Source organism: Cornus florida, unplaced genomic scaffold, assembly GCF_030987335.1.
Source record: "Cornus florida cultivar Cherokee Brave unplaced genomic scaffold, ASM3098733v1 CherokeeBrave_3.0.0_Hap2_Chr05, whole genome shotgun sequence".
Classification (NCBI taxonomy): Eukaryota; Viridiplantae; Streptophyta; class Magnoliopsida; order Cornales; family Cornaceae; genus Cornus; species Cornus florida.
Window position 1 is genome coordinate 96,607,011 of NW_026775575.1, and position 13,708 is coordinate 96,620,718.

Sequence of the window (13,708 nt, forward strand, 5' to 3'; positions counted from 1 at the left end):
TGTGAAATAAAAAAGGTCCTCATCTTAATGCTCCAAAATTCATAATTTTCTCTAGTAAAAATAGGGATTAAAGATTGTGAGAGATTAAGAGTATTCATACCAGTTGACATGATGAATTACTCAATACAAGAAAATACCTCTCCTTGAATTTGCTGAAGAAAATACCACTCCTTGAATTTTGCTGCTGCAACAATTCTTCAAAAACATCAACGCGCCCAACACGAAAGAACCCGGCGCTCTGATACCAAAAATGTTGGAAATTAAAAAGAGGAGAACCAACTTGCTCTGTTTTGGAAGCCAAAAAAAAACTGAAACTGATATATTATTTCTGAAAAAACGAGATTCTAAAAAACCACACTATACATTGCATCGGCATATGTTAATTTATAGATAAAACATATGTAGTGGTCATCCCCACTTTCTCAGAACATGCTGAAAGATAAACATAAAAATAGGAACAACTATCTCCACTTCCTATTTTGCAGTTAACAACCAAACACTAAACCCACTAAACTAGGACATTAAAAACGTGGGTGAATTAACTACATCATGGATGGATTTGCATCATCAACTTTCATCAAATACAGACAGACTCAGTTGCTTGATTTGAATCTCTCTGTAACCACCCAAAAAAAAAAAAAGATTTTATTTCTCTCTCTCGTCCTTGATTTTCATTTCTAGTTGCACTCAAATGCTTCTGGGTATATAAAGTTTCTTTGGGACATTCAGGATTCAATTTAAGTTTGTCTCCAAATTGAATAGCGCACTAGGGTAAGGTAACGATATGTGAAAGGGAAGACCTAATTCAACATGGTTTGAGATGATGATAAGTGATATGGTAGTACTATGACCTTTCGACAAGCATAATGGTGAATTGGGAATCAGGTAAGTGATCGCAAAAAGTAAGTACCCGTTGTTGAAAGCTACTTGGAAATCAAGAAACATTACAATAATAGGAATTTTCAGCAACAAAAGGAGAACATCAAGTCATCAAGGGTGTGATATCAAATTCGCATATATTTTATCTTTCTAGTGCTCTGATTTTTGTGGGAATCGGGACTCTTTCCATAATTTGTAACTCTCATATATGCTCCTTGATTTTTCACTCCATGCATATAATTTCTTTTGCAATTTAGAGTCCAAAGAACAATGTCAATAAAACTGAAACCAAAATACAACTTTCCAATATCATCAGAGTTCCAATAAGCAATTCACCCACAAACAACGAAGCACTCAAAGATCCCGGCCATAGACGAACCTGTCTCTCGCTCTCTCTCTCTGATTACTTTTACCAGTTATATGTTATGGGCAATGGTAGTTTGATATACAAAGTTTCTTCCCATATGTAAATCTGTATCTAACCTACCAAAAAGAAGAATCTCTTTGTCTCTCGTATTTGCTTTCTACATCTGACAAAATGCAATAGGGTTTGAGAAATTGAAAGGATCTGGAATTGGATTTCACGTCTGTGTACGATTTCAAATGGTCACTGCTTGGATCAAAACTATGAGACTCCGAATAATTGACTCGTTAGGTACAACCCAACCTAGCTGTTCCTTGTCTCTCTCTCTCTGCCGTGAAAAGAGTTCTCATCTGAGAAATCGCTCTTTTGCATGAAGGCCTGCCAGGGGTTAGCATGGACAGGACATAAGTCCTAATTGTTCCCCTTCTTTCTTTCGTTTTTTTTATTTTTATTTTTTATTTATTATTTTTTATTTATTCTAAATCATGACAAATCTCAACCATCCAATAGTGGTACAAAGTTACAAACTTATAAGAAGCAAAGATACTGATATGAATACTGACACAAGTATGAATACAAATTAAGAAAAGAAATAAACATGACAGGACACTATATATATATATATATATATATATATTTATTGATGGAGGCCCATAATGTTGTTTTATGGGCTATGGGCATTCATCAATATATGTTTGTTGAAAAATGAATCTTGCATTGAATAGTTTTAGTAAATTGTTAAATTTATTTTTTTAATTGGTTAATTATGTATTATTTTCGTCTCACTTTAAATGTCGACTTCGAAAATTGTAATTTATAATTTTGTAAGTCACAGTCCCAAAGTCGGTATATATTTAAAGTTGGACGAAGGCAGTAGCAAATAAGGAAGTGAAACCCTTTACTTAGTTGTATTTGATATAAATAATCAATTAAAAATTATTTGGTTAGGCAATTCACTACAAGTGTTCGGTGTGAGTATTACTTCTCATGTTTATTTTGTATAAGACGAAGAGTGTAAGAAACGTTGGTGTAGTGTTATTAACGAAGTATTCGACATGTGTCTAAGATATATCAGTTAAGTGTTCGAAATAATAAAATTTATTTTTAAATAATGAAAACGATCATGAAGTGTCGAAAACGTGTTTAAGAGAGTCCATGGAGTTTTAGTGTTCGACTAATATCATATACAAACATGGTTTTTCCTAGAAGTGTTTTTGCTTCTTAAATTATAACTTTTGAATCTAAAGAGTCAGACTACAATAAAATTTTTGTGTGCCAACTATTTGAAATTGGCTACATTAATTCTTATTCCTCTTAAGTTCTATCCAAGGCCATAAGTAGACCATAATCATGTTTTAACTTCACTTAAAATCACAAACCTAACATTGTAACATGCCTCAACTTATATATGTTCTTGTATTCATATCAACCTCAATAAGAATTAGGGACAGAGCCAACAAAAAATTTCAGGGGTACGTGCATTTAATTCAATGTTTATAAGTATATATAGAAAGAGAGTAATATTTTTGAAATGAAATTAATTTACAGATATAGAATATAAGGATTAATGAAATAATTTAGGAGAAAAAAATAAAAAAACATATAAAAGTTATATGTGGGAATAAGAAAATTCAAGAAGGGCACTTTTCATATTTTTATAAAAATATATATGTATAATTATAAAACACATATAGAATATAAGAGAGATAAAATCTAGGGACTCGTGGCCAGGGCCTTAACTCCCACCGTCGTGATAAGAATCATGTAATTTTTTCATATAAGTGCACAAATTGTTGGTTTCTTTCTACACGTGGTTAAATTATATAGTATACACACGTGCAAACAAACACATATGGTGACTTTATTTAATTATGAATGCAACTTCCAAGTAAGTCAATCTAGATGCATGGTAGGAATTACATGAAATAAGGATAATTCACTTCGCATAAGGTGTACTTCTTCATAAGTTTTTGTCACCAAGGTGATACGTTGGCACGGCGAGCAAGTGCTTGGCTCTTGGCATTGCGAGATCAAACTTTTCATTCATGTCCAACTCACCGCATGACATGCCATCAGGCAACTTCGAGTCGAAGCAATGCACTAATTGAGCCACCATTAATCGAATGGTCGTTAATCCTAAATGCATTCCCGGACATCCTCTTCGACCTGACCCAAATGGTAAAAGTTGAAAATTGCGTCCTCAGAGATCTATGTTGCTTCCAATAAACCTCTCGGGAAAGAAATCGCCCACATTATCGGACCACACATTAGGATCATGTCCTAATGCCCAAGCATTCACTATAATTTGTGACTTCTTAGAAATGTAATATCCATCTATCACAATGTCCTCTATGGACTCACGAGGAATCAATAGTGGCCCAACTGGATGTAGTTTCAGAGTCTCTTTAATTACCATGTCTTGGTAATTAAATTTCGCCGAATCTGTCTCTTCCACCTTTTGACGCATTCCTACAACACTCTTTACCTCTTCTTGGAGCCGGCTCATCACCCTCGTCACCCTCGGATGCTTAATGAGTTCGGAGAGGGCCCATTCTATCACTATAGCTGACGTGTCAATAGCTGCTGCGATCACATCCAATACGATTGCTTTTATATTTGTCCGATTGATCATGAACGATAGCTTGTCATGGGTAGTTGATGCAGACTGGTTCATCAATGATAGCATTATATGGATGAAATTTTTGTTAGGCCTTTGTTGCCCATTTCTAGCTGCTGCTTCAACATGGTCATCAATAATAACCTCCAAGATCTTATCAACGGCACTGCTGGTTGCCTTTAGGCGTTGAGTCAATCCCTGAAGGACGTTCATGAAATTAATGACATTTACATTTTTATAATCATAAATTATTTAATGTTAGAACAATATATTGTTGCCTATTGGTTTATATTTAATTTTGTAGAATATTATGACATGTAAACAAAGGCCATTAGAAATAATTGAGGTTTCAGTGAAGGCCCAAATCGAATTTAAGATGTGGCCATTTGAGCCTGAAATGTATACTAGTATATGGCAGTTAATGAGCAAACAAGATTTGGGTCCATATGCTTAATTGAGTGACAATTTGATAGAAGAAAAGTATGACATGTTAACAGATCAATGTGAATGGAGATTGAAGAAGCAACTAACACTTGAATGATTTACAAACTACTGTGCCTAGAGAATGATTTACAAAAAAGATCGTTTCCTGCTCGCTGAACTCAATCCAAACGTACTAGCGTTTTGGGTAAAAAAAAAAGTAAAATTATGTTAAAAATTAAAGGAAAGAACATAAATAGGACAACATGATTGAATTAACATGATTTTTATAAGCTTGCATTGCATTTAGAACAATACTTGCCTCCATGCTACTGTGTTATATGTATATAGTTTTTATCATATCCGGATAAAACATAGTATATGATAAAATACGTATATAACATATGGTAAAATACATATATATATATCCACAAACATGAATAGACAAAAAATATAAAGAAATGATGTTGATGGTAACACTGTTCCCCCTTGGACTTATTTCTTTGCATTTATTTTTTATTTTTGACCAGAGGTTAGGATTGTGACAAGAAAGTAACGTTTTATTTTTGTATTTTTGATAAGAAAATGTAAATATAATATATATATCCCGCTACCTTAACTTTCTTCAAAGAGAGGAGACACTAGCTGGCTAATTTAAAGCCTTGATTTAACACTTCTGACATACTTATATTTTTCTTGTCCCGTCAATTATTAAAGTTGTGATTAATGTTAAATTATTTTGATTTAATTTGAGAAAATTAAACTATCAACTTTTAAAATAGAAAAATAGACCATTTTATGATTTCAATATGAATTGCATGATGAATTAACTTGAATGTACAATAAAATTAATTAGAATTAAAAGATAATTCACTATAACTAACATGAGTTCAATCTCATGGTAAATTCTTTTGGTAGGTCGTCTGGTGGGACTACAAGTTTTCAACCCCGCCCCAAAAAAGAAAAACTTCTCTGTGATTTGATCTCATCTTTTTAAGGACATAGTCAGTCTATTTAATATTTAAAAAAATTTCTTTATCATTTGAGTTTCGATATAAATATAAAGGATAATAAAGATAAGATAAGATTTATTTGCTTTAATTTTTTAAAATAGATAATTAATTTGAAATATTTAAAAATAAAATAATGCACAACTAATATGCCACAGAGATAATAATTTTTAATATTCATAACTTTCGTATATGTGTGTGTATATATATAATAATAATAATAATGAAAACATATACAGGTACAGTATATATTAATTACCTGAAGGTCAAGTACCCCAAGGAAAGGGACATAGTCAGCCAGGTTGAAAACTCCCGCCAAGTTTATGGCCTCATGAACAATACCCTTGAGATCAAACCTATCATCTCTACTGCACCCAACAACCATCTTATACGTCATGTCCTCAATCACTTCGCCCACCTTATTGCTCAAATCCACAACCTCACTTGCTTTCGCTGCATCCATTACCAATTGCACCATTGACTCTATCTTCTCCCTTCGGACACCCGCGAATGAATCGATCTTCGTCACACTTAGAAGCTCAAGTGTACAGAATTTCCTAACGTTGCACCAATACGAACCATGCTCGGTAAAAACCACACCCTTTCCACCATAGGACAGGTGGTTGGGCACTTGGACTTTTCGCCGGCTAGCAAACACTGCGTCATGGGGCTTGAGGATAAGCTCGGCAGCTTGGGGCGATGAGATTACTATGGTTAGCACAGAGCCTAGCTGCATGGACATGATGGGACCATATTTTTTGGCTAACTCTTGGAGGGCTCGGTGGGGGAGTTTACCCAACATATGGAGGTTACCGATAACCGGTAGGCCTCGGGGACCGGGTGGTAGTTTATGGTGGTTCCTTGGTGATGAGGCGGCTAGGCGGCAATGTATGAATGACCAGAGAGCTCCGATGAGCACCAAGAGAACAGAAAATGTGAAGGGAGACATATTTGGTTGTTGGATGTGTGGCAATGAAGTAACTAAAATAACTGGAGTAGTTGCTATATACTTCTGGCCGGGCTGGCCGTAAATAGAAGTTTAATGGCGCCAAAGTAATAAGCTGAGAAACTAGGGTGCATACGTAACTGAAACGTAAGAGATTGCGTAAAAGATTGTACTTCATTCAAGAACCTCTTATAATAAGACGCAATTAAATGTACGGTAATTAAATCACTAATCTTGTAGTACGGTAATATTTTATTAGTTGATATTTAATTGGTTGCACTCATTAGAGTCGAATCTTAAATCTGATATTTCACCGGATATCAAATATATAAAACTGAATGAAAACTATTGGATTATACTTAATTTACTAATAAGCACGGCTAATAGTAGAATAAACATATAATGAGATTACAAAAATTTTTCCCTAAGCACTAGTGTACACTGTGTGATTTATCTTAAGTTTTATAATAATATTAATATTATCATATATGTATATATTTTAATTTATGGTTTAGTCCAATCTTAATGGACCTAGAATCGAAATTGAATTGTAAACTAATGATTTTTTTTTTTTTTGAAGAGTCAAATAGTAGGAGAAGCAAACCAAATCGAGAGGGACTCGTAAGAAATGATAGAGATTCTGAATTATGTGGTTGGCACACAAGACTAATACGAGTGTTAGGAGTCTGTATCATGGTTCACAGTCATAATACTCAAACGAATATCCATATAAATTGATCTAATTGACCGATTCAAAAAAATGTGTAATAATATAAGATTCTTAAAAAAATATTACGAATAGGCTGCAACATCACATAGCTGCCAATACGAATCATGGTCACTAAACTACTAATCATGGTCACTAACCGTAGTAAGAAAATGATTTGGATCAGAAATGGACATGGTGGCCCCCCTCCATATCTCTATTCAACTTGGGGTGGCACCATTATTCAACGTTGGGTGAAACGGCCGATGTGTTTATATGATATGTTGTATCATGTGTCAATCTATGTACATAGTATATTTTAATCACGAAATCGAATTAGGCTTTTGCCATTTTTGTCACTTTCGATTGACACACACTTTTTGATATTTAACACTTCATTGATGGACTGCTTTTTTATTTTATTTTATTTTATTTTATGATTAGCTAGCTGAAAGACATATTGATTATTGCAGTAGAAGGGTAGAACGTACAATCGTGTGTGAATTGGAATCATTACACAAACACGCATTAACACACACGATGAGACACACCACGTGAATTGATGCGACTTTACAACACGCGGATTGGAATCATTTACACAAACACGCATTACTACTGTATAATAAACTTCAATTTGGTAACTATTTTGTTAAATTAAAAAAAATAATTTGATAATTTTAAAAAAAGATAATGTATTAATTACATGTGTCTTTAAAAATTTTAATTGTTAAATATATATTTCTATTGTGAGACAGATGGAGTAGTCAAGAGTATATTTTGAGTGAATTCATGCTTATTACTTTAATACTGTTTTTAAAGGATAAACTTCAATTAGAGTTTTAGATTAGGTCACCATTATAGACATGTGAATTATTAATTAATATATAAATTAAATATTAAATTAAATTGTCTATCAAACCAATGCTCCATAAATTATGAAATAATTTCTTTTCGTTGTCACAGCGGTGACTTTTTCCCTATCTTTATTTGTAATAATAATGTGGTATCACTAATTTATAGAACTCATTAAAATATATATATTTTTTTCTTTCTTTCTTATGTGACAATATATTATTGATTAATAACGCAAGAAAAATTTTCAGTCTTTATTGTGGTTGCCTACCATGTTTCATACTTATATCACGTTCAAGTCGCTTTTTCAATTCACTACTCCTGGATTTCAAAGAACGGCAGGCGAGCAACTTCATTATTTTTGAGAAAATCCATATAAACGTCATTTTGTTTTATTAGTCTTTTGACAGTCCCAATTAACAAGGACTTCATTTCCCTATATATTGTTTTCTATGAGATATGGAAATCAAATAGTAGTAGTTTGCAAAAGTTTGAATTAACTCAAAAATTTCATTATTTTTTTTATATATAATATTATTAATTATTTATTTAGTTATTGATAGTATTATACTCAAATTCATTTATATACAAAACTTCCCAACTTGTATATAATTTTATGAATGGACCTCATTACGGTTCAATTAAACATAAAAAATAAGGAATCAACAATTGGTTAAACAATTAAGTATAGAAGAACTCGTGAAACACAATTTTATTTTATTATTTTAATATTTTATATAATAAGGCAATTTAGGCAATTATAAATATTTTCTAATAACTTTCATGTTATTTAAACTATAAAATCGTATTTTTCTACAACTTTCTTGAAAAAAAATTCTTGATAATCAAATGCATACTAGAAAATCAATTTTCTTCTCATTTACTTTACTTTTCTAGCTTATTATTAATTTTTCCTTTCCTTTTTTGCTATTTCTATTTAACCAAACCGAGTCTAAAAAATTGGAACTCCCAATTTCCAAAAGAGCGTTGTTGTGTAAACCAAAGAGTTATTGACCGAACGCTATTGATGAGAAAAACTTAAATTCTCCTAATGAATGTACCTGGTATCAAATACTAATTAAGCACGGACACATGGTGATAAAACCCACAAAAAATAATAGGAGATAATTTATAATACCCGAGAGTTATTACATGAGGTATTCCCTATCAATAGACAGATATATAAACTTTCAATTTCTTATATATCAAAGCAAATTGAGAGTTTTCATGTATGTTCATTAGTTAGAGCTAGGTATCACATAGGGGGTGTACGCAGTTCGGTTTGGATCGATTTGAAAGTTTTTTGAAACCAAACCTATTCTAACGATTACAGAAAATTTTGAACCAAACCGAACCATTTGACCAAAGAAACAAAATCAAACCAAATTGTGAGAAATCGGTTTAATTGGTTCGGTTCAGTTTCAGGGTTCTTTTTTTTATTTTTATTTTTTTTTATCCCGAAGTATTTATATTTCAAAATCCAAATGCACAACAATAAATCAAGTTAACGAACTACTAATATATTCAGAACTTTTAATCTATTTTTCTTTGTACTTTTGGAACTGAAGTGAATACCTTTAGAATTGTTAATAACCACATTCAGAATTACTAATTCAACAATAAACATTCGGCCACAATTCAGAAAATCAACAAAATTCAGCCACTGTAAATTATCAAAAAATAAGAATCATCTAATAAATTGATAGGACTTAAAAAAATAAAGAATGAATAGTAAGATTGATAATTGTTACAAATTTCTAAGTGATTTTGATTGTTTTTTATATTATATTATATTATATTATATTATATATATATACTGAGAAAGAACAACAACGAGTCCTCTGTCACTGACAAAGATTCATGATTGAGTACCAACTAGAAATCAAAATTTTTGATTATCTAGAAAATTGCTATAATCAAGTCAATGTCTTAACTAAGGTCAAGTGGAAAAAACTAGATAAATCAATCATTTACTCCTCCCATCCTCCACTAGACTCCTTAATCATAGATCACATGGGAACAGAAATTCCCACCTCTCCTTTAAAGGTCACCACCACAGTCACCGATAACGACACACGAAAAATCATTGAACAAAATAATTTTACTAATCAATATTTACACACTATTGGGACCCAACTCGATAAGATTGAACTTTTCCTCACTCAGCCTACCATTCCTCAAGTTACTTCCACCCCACTTGAGTCACCCATTATTTCCATGCCTGCAAATCGCAAAGGCCTTCCCAAAGCCCTTCCTGATCCTTCTGTCATTCTCCAAATTGAGACCCTTCTCAAAATCATGGAGAAAGGCAAAGCTATTAAAGAAGACAAAACAATCACTGTTATTCATAATACGGATGATTCTGATAGTCCTTCTTCCACCTCTAGTTACCCCTCTGATATCCAGCAAATCGAACATGATTTTTCTAATCTAGAAATTAATCGATTGGTCAATAAACGCGTTAATCCCACTAGTCTTACAAAAAATTGGTACCCCAGGCCAACACCTCCTGATTTTCAATACGAAGAAAGAAAAATTCAAAATCAATTTTCTGTCTCTTCGGATAAACTTTATGAATGGAATATTGACGGGTTATCCGAACAAGAAATTCTTAATAAACTTAGTCATATTTCCATGGTGGCTAATAACTATGTTACTACACATAATCTTAGTCAACTATAAATAGTTGTTCTTCTTGCTTCAGGATTTTCAAGGATGTTAAAATCTTGGTGGGAGAAACATCTAACTGAAGATTCTAGAACACAAATCAAAAATGTTATTCAAAAGGATAATGATAGTCTTCCCATTTTTGATGAAGCCATAGGTCGTGCTATTCCTGATGGTGTCAATACCCTTGTTTATACCATCGTTGACCATTTTATAGGTACTCCAAGTAACATCACCTCCAGAATACATGACCAACTTAACAATCTCTCCTGTCCAACCATGAGTGATTTTAGATGGTATAAAGATGTATTCTTATCCAGAGCTATGATGAGAGATGATAGTAACAAACCATTCTGGAAAGAGAAATTCATTAATGGATTACCTAATCTCTTTGGTCATAAGATTAGAGATACTCTTAGTAAAGCCACAGGCAACATTGATTATGATACTCTTACATATGGCAATATCATTAGTTTAATCCAAAAGGAAGGATTAAGGATTTGTATTGATATGAAAATTAAGAACCAGTTACAAGATGATAGGAAAAGGGCTAAATATGAAATGGGAACTTTTTGTGACCATTATGGTCTTCCACCTGTAGCTCCATCTAGACAAAAACCCAAATCACAAAAGAAGAGTTATATAACACCCCCACATTTTCCACGCATAAGTTGATCAGGCTTATACACAAAAGACGAGGGATATCAAAAACAATTGGCAACATACAAGCATGGAATACAAAATGATAATAATAAAAGAATTTAGACAGGAAAGGAACACTAAATAATACAACATCCATCCATCCTTTACTTAATACAGTGCTCCATTACAACTTGGAAATCCTATGTCAAGGATCCCTAAATATAAACCTGAGAGTTCAACGTCAAAAGTAAATAAAAACTGAAACTGAAGTAATACATAAAACTTCTACCCTGCACTGGATCGTAAGAGTAGATGAGTTCGGATGGTGGTCTCACACTGCTAACCTCAACCGTGGAACGGGTACTGACCGTATCCTGAAATAACAACAATGGTGGGTCAACCCCACGAGCAAGTCCTCTCTATTGTGACCAAAATCAGAGAATCAAATAAATTAATCATTATGAATTGGATGAGTACTATATCTGTATACATCCTAAGGGAACTACCCAATGTATAATATGACCTCAACCAGAATAGACGGTGATCACTTAGACTCACACTAGGTGGTTAAGTGTCGCCTTTTCCTACCCGGGAAATCAGCTATTATACATGGTGCACGGTACTGACAACACAGACTATAACGAACTACACAGTGATAACACCTCTCAAAGTACTGATGAATATACTGAGCATATAAATTAGGCAACACATGCCAATAATATTACTAAATATACTGAGTACGTCAATTAGGCAACACATGCCAATAATATTAAACCACATACCCTGACAGCCACACATCTATCTATCGCAATGAATGCATAAGGTATAAATGAGTCTAAACTTATTAGCCAGCTCACATGGTTCTATATGGCAACACATCCATATAATATAAATGCGACATAATTAAACAGTTCATTTATTTCCTGAAATGCACACAGCATAATAATCATGATTTATATATCATTTAACAGTATAAACATCCCATAAGATATCATGGATAATTTATATGACTAAAACCATGGCATTATTTAATTTAACAGTAATGTTTGATACCATTTAATAAGATAATAACACTATTTATATTTAACAATGTCGTTAAATAAATCACATTCATATCCGTACTGTAAACGAGCCAATAAATGCTTAGAAAAGATTAATCGGCCATAAGAATAATTAACGGGTAATAAAATAATAATTTCGTGGCTCGTCAAACCCGTAAATACCAACACAGGCCCAAAAAATCAAAGTTTAAGGTTCTGAAATTCACAAAAATGGCCCTAGGGGTAGTCTGGTAATTTCCAGCAGCTGAAAGGGCCCTTCACGCGCCCCCACGCGCCACCCTAAGCTTCCTCACGCGCAGCCCAACCTTCCCCACTCTCCCACGCGCTTGCACGCGCTCCCACGCGCATCTGGAGAGTTCCACGCGCGTGCGTGCGTTGATGGCTTCTTGCTGACGTGGCGTCCTCCGGTTGGTTGGCTGCATCATCTTTCCTACATGCGCGCCACACCGGATCAATCCACCTATGTTCCTTTCATCCTGCGGCTGATGATTAGCGCGCACCATCATATGGTGGTCCGCGCTACACCGAATCCATCTTTTAATCAATTTCCCATCAACCGGTCATGGATCCATGCGCACACAGGTTACCTTGCGCCGCAACACACCGGATTGCTACGGTCTTCTACCCCGCTGCCGGCGACCGGAAATCTCGCCGGAGCCTCGCCAGAAAATGCATAAAATTACCGAAAAATTCTAGAAAATTCCCTGAAGCCTTAAATAATTATTTTTAGCTAGATTTAATTGTATAGGATAATAATTAAATATCTACCATCCTAAATAATTAAAATTTTATTAATTAAATAAACTAAAAATAATAATTTATTAACTCCTAACATGCTCTCAAGGCTCCATAATAATTTAAATAATTTAAACAATTAATTTATGGATTCAAAGGGGAAAAATAGATAATAACTTGCCTTTTAGATTTAAAATAAATCCGCCGGTTGCGCGTAGTCGGGTAAATTTCTCCTACACCGGTCCAAGCTCCTTTCTTTCTCTCTTCCTTTCCACACTTTTACAATGGCTCACTGAAAGTTATAACTTTTTCTAACTCCCGTCCATTCCTTCTAAGGTAGGCTAACTAATTTATATACAATTTATATAATATAAATATTACAAATATCTAATTTTATATTTAACTAACCACATTCCCAACCATATGGCTTCAAGTCATGTAACCACATTCCTAACCATATGGCTTCAAGTCTACCCATAAACATTAATGAAATCCTATCCTAATCTCTAATTTCATCATGACATTATGATTTAATACTATTATTATTATTATAACTATTATTATTATTATTATTACTAATATTATTATTATTATTATTATTATTTTTTATATTTACATAAGAATACATTACAATCATAATCATACTTTACCATATGAATATACTACTTTAAGTAACTAATACTGCTTAATATAAACCTTACCAATAAATAAAAAAAATATAAAATATGAATACATGCACAATTAAATTAATTTAATTTAATATATTAACATACACAATAATAGATGAATAACTATCACATTAAATATAC

The 13,708-nt window shown here is 33.0% G+C and overlaps 1 pseudogene; it reads right to left on the reverse strand.

Annotated features, from left to right (window-relative positions):
• Positions 1-3,134: 3,134 nt before the first annotated feature.
• Positions 3,135-6,270, reverse strand: LOC132310375 (cytochrome P450 CYP736A12-like; annotated as a pseudogene).
• Positions 6,271-13,708: the final 7,438 nt, after the last annotated feature.